This window comes from Bombina bombina, chromosome 6, assembly GCF_027579735.1.
Source record: "Bombina bombina isolate aBomBom1 chromosome 6, aBomBom1.pri, whole genome shotgun sequence".
Taxonomy (NCBI): domain Eukaryota; kingdom Metazoa; phylum Chordata; class Amphibia; order Anura; family Bombinatoridae; genus Bombina; species Bombina bombina.
Window position 1 is genome coordinate 161212442 of NC_069504.1, and position 14670 is coordinate 161227111.

Below are 14670 nucleotides of genomic sequence, written 5' to 3' on the forward strand. Positions count from 1 at the left end.
AGCTGCCCCATTTCTCCCTGTCCCTTTAAAAAAAAAATCTGTAGCATAGGGTCCTCCCACTTCCTTCCCCCTCCGCTGCTTAGCTGCCCAATGACCTCTCGCACACACAGTATCACCATCTGTAACGATCAGGCATCTGCCCTAATATGGAGCTGGAGCACCGATCGTGTTCCAGTTCCATATGGGGCAGATCCCTGGAGCTTCAGGAACTCCAGCTCTCGGCTGTAACTTAACAGCCAAGAGTGCTGGAGCTTCCTGAAGCTATCTCGCGCCTGCGGTTAAGGCCAGGTATGTTTATCCTTGCACAGTCTCTACTGCACATGACTGCGTCGGACAAACATATTTGCCCTTTTATTATATAAAATCTGCCATAACGAACACCTGTTATGTATTTTTTTTGTAAGAGCTATCGTTTTACATACCTTTGTGGGCGCAGTATTACCGGGCATGCAGAATTGCACTCGCCCACGCAAGATCATGCTAACATTTAAAAGAGATGACAGCAGGATAGACTATGCCAGATTCCAACACCCAATCAAGTGGTATCAATATTCGTCATAATGACATAATACACTGCCCTATAAATTATTTTGAAACCCTCCAGAACATTCTTGGTTATTCTAGTGACAAGCCTTAGTTACCTCAGCACCCAGATATTCTTCTTGGTGCTTGTTGTCTGACACCTGATTGGACTGATTCTGGTTTGACCTTGGCCTGGAATTGCCCCTTCTTTGCCTTCTCCTTGCTGAATTGTTGTCTGGTGGACTGTCTAATTGTTGATGACCTTGGCCTTCTTCTGACTCTGCCTGCTGCCTTGTCCTTTTGTACTTCTTATTTGACGGATATTCTGGTTTGACTTCGGCTGCCTCCTGATTCTGGGTTTGTATCTTCCCTGGTACTACTTCCAGCCCTCATGCCTCCTACCTCTCTAGTAGACCTGTTCAATTTTAGGTTTCCTAAAAGAGGTGTATATATGTAGAGAGTGCTAGATTCAGTGGATTTCTATTTCAGGCAAATCTTACATTTTGTGATGAAAAATATGATAAGCAATTGAAACAAAGTAATATGCTTTCTAGTTTTAAGATTGTGTCAGAGTGCCAGGAATCAGACTGAGGCGAGAAGTGCAAAAATAATCACACCTTTATTCATAGCAAAAAATAATAAAAAGTCCACAAGTCAAATAACAAGCCAGGAGTCAAAACCAGAGCTGGTAGTCAGACGAGCCGAGTTAGGAGCCAAAGCGAATAGTCAGACGAGCCGGAATCAGGAACAAGGAAAACAGCAGAGTCAGAAACAAGCCAGGGATCAGAAACCAGGAAGGACGTCAGGCAGCCAGGTAATACACAGGAACTCTCACAAACAGGACTGAGACAACGCAAAGGCAAAGCATACTGAACAGAGCCCCTTTAAATGACATCACAATTCTGAGACTGCCTCCTGTCTCACATGGATGATGCACACCAGTCTGGCCATAAAAAGAAGTGTAGGAAATGAGCAGCATCCCCCACAATGCACCATAGTCAGGAAGAGAGGTGAGTAAAATGGCTGCCAGCAGCACATGGCAAACAACAGGGAAAAAACCCTGACAGATTGTAGTTGAAGAAATCTCTGTTCTGAAGGACCTTTTAGGCAATGCCACAAGGATACAAGCATGACACTGTGGCAATATGTCATCTTGTATTATCTGTTGTCTAATTTACCTACATTATTATACACAGTGAAGCTGAATAAAATCTTGTCTTTTTACAAAGTGTTATTTAAGTTTTTATGCTTGAAAATCAACATCTGATCATAGCTGAATTTAATATTTCATTGCTAGAACCACTTTAAAATGTTACCATATGGAATCCCACTTATTAAGGTTTTCTATTATTTTCAAACACGCTTCTGCCATTTTCAAGTTATATTTGTATCTATCTACAGTATATCTAATATATCTATCTATCTATCTATCTATCTATATTAAGATCTACTAATCAATAATTAGATTTTTTTACAGATTCAGTGAAGAGGCGGGGTGCTGTAATTTTCCCATAATGTGTTCCCAATGATCCATTTTACCTGCTGGAATGTAACTTATAGCAGTAATTTGTCTAGAAGTCATGTATACAAGTGTCAACAGAAGGGTTGGATAGCTAGTCACTTAAATGTTTGTTTTCAATTATTATCTCAGATAGAGATAAGATAAAAAAAAAGAACAGGGAGGGTGCATTATCAGAGTGCAGTTAATATTGTGACAGTGATACAAATAAGTAAAATATGTTACAATAGTCCCCAAGGTAAGATGTTGTGCAAAAACTATGCCATCCTGTACATCTTCGCAGGTAAGAAAAAGGTTGAAGGTGGCTGCTCTCCTCCTCACAGGAAACTCCAGAGGGTACTAAAAAGTAGAAAACATGGAGGAGCGCCTCATGTGCAGATCAACCAATGGAAACAAATCCAAATAATAATAATAGTGTAGCCAAATGTGTACTCACATTTATGGAAAGCACCCTAATGTGCTAGCAGCAGCACATAGGAACACAGTGGGAGCTCCACAGCAAACAAACGAAGGTGCTATCACTTAGCTTAAGTTAAGTTAAAAACAAAAAGCATTCTGTAACAAGGGGACATTGTGATAATGCCACTATCATGCAACGCATTTCTCGGCTTAGTAAGTAGCCATTTCATCAGGCATATTTCTGGTGTTTAACTTAAGCTAAGTGATAGCACCTTCATTTGTTTGCTGTGGAGCTCTCACTGTGCTCTTGTGTATCCTGCATCCTAAAGTTGGTTGGTTGCTGCTACCAGGAGAGAGTGAGCTAATACACCCTGAGTTATCAGTATGCTGCTGCCAGCACATTAGAGTGCTTTCCATAAATATGAGTACCCATTTGGCTACACTATTATTATTATTTGGGTCTGTTTCCATTGGTTGATCTGCACATGAGGTGCCCCTCCATGTTTTCTGCTTTTTATAGATAAGATAAAGATGCCTTTCAGTTTAAATAGAATGATAATATAAAAAGCTCTGCACTCCCTGAAAGTTCAACGTATTAGTGCTAGATTACAAGTGGAGCACTCAAATCTTACTACAAACCACATAGCTTTGGAGTCTTTAGTGGTCTTTCAGCTATCCTGTTGCATTTGCATTGCAATAGAGGTGAAATATAATCTTCTGTGTATCTATATGCGAAAATAGATTGGTTCTTTTTGAGTGGACCTAAGTGAGCCAGCATGTTGTAACATAAAATTATATTTTTTCCTTTCTTTGACATTTATGACATCAATAGCCATTGATTGATTGACTGATTTCCTAAAAAGGTTCAGAAGCAGAGAAAAGGTTAGGCAGACACCTTGGGTACATTTTAATTGGTTGATGGATTAAATTTAAAGATTATTTTAAAATCCTTTAATCTATGTGATGAAGACATTTTTTTTAACTTTGAAAAGTTACTTATGCTTTGTTACATTGCAATGAAACATTTTACCCAATAGACTGGTTTTCTTTTTCTTGGATTTAAATTGGCATATCTTCCTTTAAAAATGATTTCCAACAAATTTTGCTAAGAATGAAAAAATAAATGTCAAATAAGTAAGTGGAATATGGGACAAAACTTTTGGATAATGCAGCTTAGTCATTAAATGGATCAAAATCAGTAGTATAGACACTCTTGGAGCTTTCAGAAGAAATCTAAAGTAAATATTTGATTTGACAGATCACGCTAGCAGGAATCTTGATTTTCATTTTTGGAGTAGTTGAACATCACATTTTTTCTTGTGTATGACACTGCCTCTTGGGTAAAAGCTTAAGTATATTAACACGTCAAGTTTGATGTGAAATCAATTTGATATACTGTTAATAATTTGACGTGTTTACCTTTTGCGTTATATAGTGTTGCAGAAAGCGAGTTGAAATTCCACAATAATAAAAAAAATTGCCTTTGTTATGGGTTAATTTAATTGATTTTTTTCTTCTAAATGTTCAGTTGTACTGTGCTACAAAGCTGTCAGCTTATGATTAGCTTCCTAAATTTTAAAATCCTTCACAAAAGTATAGCTTCTCAACATTTCAAAGCACAGTTAAAGATTTGAACAGAGGAGAAATTAAATGAGTCAGGAAAATGTTTGTAGCATACTTATTTTTTCCCTTTGAAATACATTAAGGACTGTTATTTTAAATAGATAATACATACTGGTGGTGCACTAAAGTTAGCTAGTTCTCTTGAGCGCAAATTAATTTAACACGCATTGGGTTAGTGTGACTGAAGACCTCACATAAAGTGTTAGGGATAAAATAAATATTCATATATTTGACTGCAAAATGCTATAATTTATATACAGGGAGTGCAGAATTATTAGGCAAATGAGTATTTTGACCACATCATCCTCTTTATGCATGTTGTCTTACTCCAAGCTGTATAGGCTCGAAAGCCTACTACCAATTAAGCATATTAGGTGATGTGCATCTCTGTAATGAGAAGGGGTGTGGTCTAATGACATCAACACCCTATATCAGGTGTGCATAATTATTAGGCAACTTCCTTTCCTTTGGCAAAATGGGTCAAAAGAAGGACTTGACAGGCTCAGAAAAGTCAAAAATAGTGAGATATCTTGCAGAGGGATGCAGCACTCTTAAAACTGCAAAGCTTCTGAAGCGTGATCATCGAACAATCAAGCGTTTCATTCAAAATAGTCAACAGGGTCGCAAGAAGCGTGTGGAAAAACCAAGGCGCAAAATAACTGCCCATGAACTGAGAAAAGTCAAGCGTGCAGCTGCCAAGATGCCACTTGCCACCAGTTTGGCCATATTTCAGAGCTGCAACATCACTGGAGTGCCCAAAAGTACAAGGTGTGCAATACTCAGAGACATGGCCAAGGTAAGAAAGGCTGAAAGACGACCACCACTGAACAAGACACACAAGCTGAAACGTCAAGACTGGGCCAAGAAATATCTCAAGACTGATTTTTCTAAGGTTTTATGGACTGATGAAATGAGAGTGAGTCTTGATGGGCCAGATGGATGGGCCCGTGGCTGGATTTGTAAAGGGCAGAGAGCTCCAGTCCGACTCAGACGCCAGCAAGGTGGAGGTGGAGTACTGGTTTGGGCTGGTATCATCAAAGATAAGCTTGTGGGGCCTTTTCGGGTTGAGGATGGAGTCAAGCTCAACTCCCAGTCCTACTGCCAGTTTCTGGAAGACACCTTCTTCAAGCAGTGGTACAGGAAGAAGTCTGCATCCTTCAAGAAAAACATGATTTTCATGCAGGACAATGCTCCATCACACGCGTCCAAGTACTCCACAGCGTGGCTGGCAAGAAAGGGTATAAAAGAAGAAAATCTAATGACATGGCCTCCTTGTTCACCTGATCTGAACCCCATTGAGAACCTGTGGTCCATCATCAAATGTGAGATTTACAAGGAGGGAAAACAGTACACCTCTCTGAACAGTGTCTGGGAGGCTGTGGTTGCTGCTGCATGCAATGTTGATGGTGAACAGATCAAAACACTGACAGAATCCATGGATGGCAGGCTTTTGAGTGTCCTTGCAAAGAAAGGTGGCTATATTGGTCACTGATTTGTTTTTTATTTGTTTTTGAATGTCAGAAATGTATATTTGTGAATGTTGAGATGTTATATTGGTTTCACTGGTAAAAATAAATAATTGAAATGGGTATATATTTGTTTTTTGTTAAGTTGCCTAATAATTATGCACAGTAATAGTCACCTGCACACACAGATATCCCCCTAAAATAGCTATAACTAAAAACAAACTAAAAACTACTTCCAAAACTATTCAGCTTTGATATTAATGAGTTTTTTAGGTTCATTGAGAACATGGTTGTTGTTCAATAATAAAATTAATCCTCAAAAATACAACTTGCCTAATAATTCTGCACTCCCTGTATATATATATATATATATATATATATATATATATATATATATATATATATATATATATATATATATATATATATATATATATACACTAGGTGATAAGTCTACCCAGAGGGCAGTCTATTTGCTTAAAGTAAGGTAAACAAAAAAATAAAAAAATTAAAATTACAGAAAAAAATAAACGTAATTATCCAAAATAAAATTCTTTAAACCTAAACCTATACCCCTATAAAAATAAAAAAACACCCCCTAATCTAACACTAAACCTTTTGTAGGGCATTGCCCTAAAGCTCTTTTACCTAAAGTACAAATTACCCCCAAAAAGTAACCCCCCCTAAGCACACAACCCCCAAAAATAAAAAAACTAAGTCTAAAAAAAACCTAAGCTACCCATTGCCCCAATTGTATGGGCATTGACCTTAAAAGGGCAATCCGCTCTTCGGTGCCCATTATTAAAAAAACAAAAAAAAAACAGAAAACTAAGTCTAACCCCGAAATAGGTATTCACAGTTTCTGAAATCCGGTGGTGAAGGTCTTCTTCCAGGCAGCTCCATCTTCATCCAGTGCGAGGGCATCTTCTATCTTCATCCGAGTGAAGGCAGAGCGGAGGTGGCCGCGGAGTAGGAACGGCGGCCGTGCAGACATTGAGCGGGGAGGATCCTCTTCATGCAATCGTCGCCACACACTGAAGATTGAATGCAAGGTACCCCATTTAGGTACCTTTCATTCCTATTGGCTGAAATTTTGTAATCAGCCAATAGGATGAGAGCTACTGAAATCCTATTGGCTGTTCAAACCTCCGCTCCGCGGCCAACTCCGCTCTGTGCCGCCTTCACTCCGGATGAAGATAGAAAATGTCCCCATGCTGGATGAAGATGGAGTCGCCTGGAAGAAGACCTTCACCGCCGGACTTCAGGAATGGTGAGTACCTATTTTGGTTTTAGACGGGTTTTTTTGGGTGTTTTTTTTTAGATTAGGGCTTTTTTATTTTAATGGGCCGCAAAAGAGCTGATTGCCCTTTTAAGGGCAATGCCCATACAAATGCCCCTTTGGGGGCAATAGGTAGCTTAGATTTTTTTAGACTTAGGTTTTTTATTTTGGGGGGGTTGTGTGGGTGGGGGGTTTACTTTTATGGGTAATTGGTACTTTATTTAGGTAAAAAAGCTGATCGCTTTAGGGCAATGCCTTACAAAAGGCCCTATTTAGGGCTATTTGTAGTTAAGTTTTAAATTAGGGGGTGTTTTTATAGGGGTATTAGATTAGGTTTATATTTTTTTTTGGATAATTTTGTTGTTTTTTTTCCTGTGATTTTAGATTTTTTTATTTTTTGTAATATTAGATTTTTTTATTTTAATTTAATCTTAGGGGTTTTTTTTTAAACAAATAATAGGATTTTGTATTTTAATTGTATGTTATTTTTTTATTTTTAATTAATTTATTAAGAAGATAGTTTTTTTTTTAACTTAGGGGGTGTTAGGTTAGGGGGCTTAGTGATTAGATTAATTATTTGCGTTATGGGGGGTTGGCAGTTTAGGGGTTAATATTGTAATTAGGTCATTGGCTTTGTGGAGGTTTTTGCGGTTTAGGGGTTAGTAGCATAATTAGGTAGTTTGTGTTGAGGGGGTTTGGCGGTTTAAGGGTTAATATTTTAATTATGTTATTTGCGTTGTTTAATTTAAGGGTTAATCACTTTATTATTTTGTGATGTGGGGGTTGGCAGTTTAGAGGTACATTTTGCACATGCGTTAGGTGTTTGTTAATACTTCGTGCTGGCGGTTAGTTTTTTTTGTTAATACTTCGCGCAGATGGTTAGTTTTTTTTTTGTTAATACTTTGTGCAGGCATTTATGTTTTTTTTGTTAATACTTTGTGAGGGCGGTTAGGTTTTTTTTGCTAATACTTTGAGCGGGCGGTTAGGGTTTTTTTTGTTAATATTTGTGCGGGCGTTTATGTTTTTTGTTGTTAATACTTTACACGGGCGGTTAGCTTAATTTTTGTTAATTCTTCATGCGGGCGTTTATTTATTTATTTTGTTAATACTTTGTGAGGGCGGTTAGGTGTTTTTTTGTTGATACTTCGTGGGGCGATTAGGTATTTTTGTTAATACTTTGTGCGGGCGTTTGTTTTTTTTTGTTAATTATTTCGTGTGGGTGGTTAGGTTTTTTGTTATTATTTTGTGTGGGCGGTTAGGTTTTTTTGTTAATATTTTGTGCGGGCGGTTAGGTGTTTTATTGTTAATATTTTGTGCGGGTGGTTAGGTGTTTTTTTGTTAATGCTTCGTTTGGCTGTGCGCGCAGCCTACATTCTCTTGCACAACTGACGAAGGCGACGGACACATTACAATCGCGATTATAGTATAGATATATATATGTCTAAATAATAATCCCATAATAATATTTAATATGTTTTACTGTGTATTTAGTGTAAATATTTAACATTCCAATGTTCTTCACATACAGGAAAATTTTGTTTTTATTGTAAATACGTATTTCTATATATGTATCTGGAGAGAGAGAGAGAGAATATTTTTTTACATGTTTTCATCTACTTAGCGGGAAAAGGCTCCAATACACTTATTAAAGGGATTATTAAAGGGACATGAAACATAAAATGTTTCTTTCATGATTCAGATAGAGAATACAATTATAAACAACTTTCCAATTTACTTCTGTTATCTAATTTGCTTTGTACTCTTGATATTCTTGTTTGAAAGCATATTTAGATAGGCTCAATAGCTGCTGATTGGTGGTTGCACATAGATGCCTCGTATGATTGGCTCACCCATGTGTATTGCAATTTCTTCAACAAAGAATGTCTAAAGAATGAAGCAAATTAGAAAATAGAAGTAAATTAGAATGTTGTTTAACACTGTATTCTCTATCTGAATCATGAAAGAAAGATTTTGGGTTTCATGTCCCTGTAATACGTCTATATGTGTATAAATATATATTAATGTTTTTATATGTGTATATATGTCTGTATATATATATATATATATATATATATATATATATATATATACTGTATATATATATATATATATATATATATATATATATACATTAATACATATTTATACATATATATATATATATATATATATATATATATATATACATACATATATACAAAGCTGTTTCTAGGGGTGGGCAGACCGGACAGTGGCCCTGGGCGCAGTAGGGAGCAGTGGGGAGCACTGTGTTAAAGTGGCAGTGCTTGCTTGATAAACTACTGGTATAGCAAATGTTAAAATACACAGATCACAAGCATATACATTAATATATATATATATATATATATATATATATATATATATATATATATATATATATTTGAAAGGAAGCTGTTATGTTAATTGGCTGCATTGGATGTCAATCATACTAATGGAGCAACAAGATCACAAAGGGGGTGTGTTAAGACTGAATAACTAATTAGAGCTAAAACTGAAAGTAAAAAGGAGAGGAATCACCCTGAGGAAAGCAATCTCCTATCTCACTGATCTGTGTCACTAAAGAGGTGATGTTTTATGCATATGACAAATTATACATGGTCTTTACATAATGACAGTGGAGTGCCCTCTAGTGGGGCTGTAAAAAAATTAAGGGTTAACTGAGTAGAAGTCTGGAGTTTGCCAGGGATATTGTTGTTACTTTGTTGCAATCTGAGGGGCGGAAAGTGTGCTTACCTTTATAGGTCCATGTTGCAGTGGTCTCGGCCTCTTTTTCCTGCTTCCAGACGTCGAGAGGATTTTCTGTCTGCTGAGCTATGGAGTGCACAAGGAGAACTTCGGTTAGGCCGAGAAGGTTCAGAGAGGATGGATCAGGTTCAGCTGGAGTCCGGATGCCTGCAGGAGAGAGCATGGAAAGTTCTGAGGAGGTTGTACCACCTACCCCCCAGGCCCGGTCCCGTGTCCCATATTAGTAGACCAAGAGGGAGTGGGGGATAAGGAAAGGGCCCTGCAAGGCCAAAGAAAACTATGGCTGCCAGGCCCGGACTGACCATAGGGCATACCGGGCAAAAGCTTACCTAAGCTTACCTAAGCCCCGCTCACATTTTTTAGTGGTGCTATGTGCTATATGCGCTATTACAGAGCGCATGTTGGAAACCAACTGCAGGCCATGGGTGCAGGTGCGCTACAACACTGAGCACTATGCAGAATAGAGCATGGGAATTTGAGCCTGCTGGCTGCTGCTCTGTCACTGTGCGGCGGCAGGAGGAACTGTAGTTTAAAATAAGTTAAAGTTCCCCTCATCTAGCCTGCACTGACTTCAGCCATTAATTTGCAGATCTAGTTAAGAGCCCAGCACTTTTTGATAATCCTGCTGGAAGTGAAAGCCCTGTGCCTCTCTTGCGTGCAAATTTTGTGCAGGGGGGTTGAGCTTGACTCTGTCTCTGGGGAGAAAAGCACTTTTCTCCTGAGGCGGCAAGGCCGTGGTGGAACATGTAAGAGGAGCCACGCTTAATCAAGACAGCAGCAGCAGATTCCACAGCTCCCTTATCCCCACTTAAGGGTAAGTTTATTTGTTTGTTATTTTAATTGCTTTTCAGCTACACCAAACTTTGAGCTAAGTATCAAGTGTGGGGGCCAGGCTGACACTTCCTCTGGAAGCATGGTGAAGCATTATTTAACTCCTTGGCTAGTGGCTACCAAAAAAGACTGCAGTTTATTTCTAAGCAGTGCAAAGCAGGATGCAGCCTTTTTTTGTTAGCCATGGCAGGGGTTAAATTGTGCTCTCTGCATTAGTTATCTTGTTGATCTCCACCCTGCAGAACAAGAGTTTATCTGGCAGGGAATTATCTGTGAATGGTTTTGTCTGGGAAAAGTTGATTTTTTACTGCACTTCACGGTGCCATGATGTGAGTATGCTATGGGAGATTCTTTAGAGCTGCTGCTAGAAGCTGTTTTTTTTTCTCTCTTCAAAATAATAAGTAAAATGTCATATTACACACATATATATATATATATATATATATATATATATATATGTGAGTGTATAAAATATGTGTGTGCGTGTATATATATAAAATGTGTGTGTGTGTAGGGCGGAGCGAACGGCTGACCAGGATGGCTGCACAGCACTGAGGCTCCGTGTACAGACCGGGTGCCTTGACTTCAAACGGCTGTTAAAAGTATTATTTTTTTTGGGTCACCAATGAGGGGATATTTTATTCCGGAGTCCCTATTGTCAAGTTGGTGAGGTTCGGACATAAGTAAATGTTTCCACCAGCACCGGAGCGGATTAACAGACCTAGTACCCGCTACGGAAGACATTGCATATGCCGACCCAGAACAGAGAGAGTTTAGAGACCCAGGAGACCCAGGCAGTGGCAGATGTAGGAGGCGAGCAAAGAGCAACGGCAATTGCTAGTACAGACTGGCGAGAAGAGTCGCCGTCCCCCTGCATGAAAAAGAGCCGGTAAGGCGTAAGCTCATAAATACTTTAGACACGCCACACTATATGTCTACCACGCACCAATGAACACACTAAAAACTAAGTGCCTATGCTGTACCACAACTTACAAGGAAAATTAGAAAAGGCACACAAGGAATGTTCTCCATAGACTGCCCTGCTCAGCTATGTCGCAGTTAGATTCTAAAATGGCGCCTATTACTGAGTGCAATCTTTAGGGGCCTCAGATTAGACTTACTCTGACAAACAAATCCAGCTCAACAAATCAGTCAAGCCTCAGGCCATAATGAATGCGTTGTGAACACCCAGCATAGACCTAATAGTCACAGTCTCTTGGATGCAAATACACACAGAACTATTACATACATAGCTGCTCTGTTTCGTAAGCAGTCATAAAGAAAACCTGTGTGATAATCCGGTATCAATCACTTGCTGTATGATAACGGACACTTACTATATTTCAAGAACTTGGCCTAAATTTGAAGGGCCCTTTAACAGTGTTTGATATATTCTATTGAGTTTTGTTTCAAACTTTTCTGCTACTTGTGCCCCCACCACCTTTCCCGCCACACAGAGTGGTGGCGGGTCATAACCACTAACCTTTTCCCGTGATCACCCTGTGAGGGTAAAACTCCCTGGGGGCACAGTACCTCTAAACTGCAGCTAAAGATCCTTTTCTGGACACTGACACTTATATCCCAACATGTCGCAAAGAAAAAACACACGACAAGATAAGACACTGAAACCATCACAGACTAGCCAAGGAGCGGAACATACCTTTTTCAGACAAATGGATCACGCAGCTAATGCAAAAGGTGCGGATCCTACACAAGACCTTACTGAAGCGGATGAGGTCGACGCAGCAATTAATGCTAATTGCCTATCTCCTGCAGCACAAGAACAAAACAAGGATTCTCCAATTACCTACAAAGCCATGGAAGCCTTAATCAAACAGGTTAAATCCTGCATTAAAGATGAATGTGCTGATTTAAAAAAGGAGATCAGTGACCTGAGTCACAGAGTTGATACACTAGAACAGTGCTTTCCAAACTGTGTGCCGTGACACATTAGTGTGTCGGCAGCAGTGTGTAGCTGTGTCCCTGCTTCAACACAAATTGTTTGGAATTTAACACTTTTTTTTTGGTTTCTGACTTTCTGCCTCACTGCTACACGTACCATGTGGTTGACATGTGATTGATACCTTTGGGTCACAGATCATCTTAACCTATTGGCGCAACTCAGCGGGAAATGAAACTATTCCCTTTGGCGGCACATTGGCTTCTGACTGCACATGTAGTCTCCTCAATCGGCTTGTGACTGCATGTGTAGTCAGTGAGTGGGACAGCAGTGTGTTTGCAGCGTGGGCAGTAGTCAGTCGGACTCACAGAGCTCTAAGGGTGGCAGCTTAAACGCTGAGCTGAAGTCAGAAGTCAAAGGGGTTTTTTTTGCAGCTAGCTCCCAGTAGTGCATTGCTGTTCCTGCTCTTGATATATGGATAGGAAGTGGAAGCTTAAAAATGCTTGATGATGAAGTGCAAGTGTCTTTATCTAATATTCCACCAAATATTCAGAAACTGTGTTCATCCCATCAACCTCATACATCCCATTAAAATAGTAAGTAGCTATTGGTGTTGAACTTTTTTTTATTCTTGCACATACTTACTGTTACTTGTAAATACATTTAGTTATTATACAATTTATGTATGTGTCCGTATCTCTTAAAACAAGTTAGTTTAACCTCCTGTTTGCTAGTACAACTGAATTACTGTGTCGCAAAATTATGTAGGGCTAAAATGTGTGTCCCCAACATGAAAAGTTTGGAAAGCTCTGCACTAGAAGAACACGAGAGCATAGTATCACAAAAAATAGCGAGCCTCTCCTCTAACCAGACGCAACAAAATCAACATATTGCTGAACTAGAAGACAAGATAGACGATTTGGAAAATCGTTCTAGAAGAGGCAACATCCGCTTTCGTGGAGTTCCGGAGACTGTGTTAAACAATGAGATCCAAGAATACCTACAAGCTCTGTTTACCGAGATGCTAGGAGAAGACACAATGGAAGATACTACTATTCCACTAGATAGGGCACACCGTGCACTTCGTCCGAAACCACCTGATGACTCTCCACCAAGAGACATTGTAGTACATTTCCAAAATTATAGACAAAAAGAAGAGATTTATAATATAGCCAGGAAAAGGCAAGCTATCAGCTTTCAAGGACATAAAATCCAAATATATCAGGATTTATCCCTAAGAACACTACAAAAAAGAAGAGAATTTCAGGTTCTCACATCTCACTTACGTTCACTACACATCCCCTACAGATGGGGTTTCCCTACATCGGTAATAACAATGAGAAATGGCAAGAAAATAGAATGTACCTCTTTGTCAGAGGTGGACAGATTTTGCAACTTGATGAATATCCCACAACCCAACAATGAGGAATCCCATCCTTCACACCTGCAGCAGAAAAGCCAAAGTAGCCCTAAACCTCAAAGACGCCCGGGTCCTGATATGTTATCTAAGCAGAATAAGCGAAGACAAGTATCGCAGTCCAATGCTGAAAAAATGGACACGGAAGCATCTAGATAAGTATCTATGACTAACCATTTTTCTTTCAAATGTGTAATATATGCAGGTTGTTACTTTTGACATTGAGATCCTGGATCTCTTTTGGTGTAACTATTGGAATAATAGACTATGGACAATCGAGAAGAAGAAACTAATTCTCTTATACACCAAGGACTTAGTTCTACTCTTAACCTGGCAAATGTATAGTACATTATCTTAGGTTTTTATGCAGACTTAATACTTTCAGATTAATGCTGTTGAATGTATAATGTCATAGTTTCTTTAAGTTCTACATGGAAATGTTTTTTCTTTTGATAGTTTAGCTTAAAAGGTTATTCTAACTGTTAACATTATTACCTCACCATGATCGTTAATATGGATACCAGCAGTAACCAGTTAGCCTCTCTACCCAAAATATTATAAGATTACACTATACATACGTGGAAGTATTACGAAATTACACCTATACCCCTAGTTATCTAGCATCGTCCTATGCCATGTAGCCACTTTCAATAGACATAAAATACACTGGCTATGCACTCAATTGCAATACAGACTACTTTTTAGTCCAGTATCAACCGTCACCTACTAATCTAACACCGCACTAGACCGAACATACATATTATAAATCAGACTCAAAAAATGCAATGTGATGTCTAGTAAAACTTAATTTAACATGCTTGAACCCCACACTAACTAGATAAGCGTACTATGTGTCTATACTAGAATACACTTTATGAAATAGCATTACTGCATTTTGAGAACAGTAGATTACTAACTAACAGAACAATGCTGGTTTCCTGTTATTGT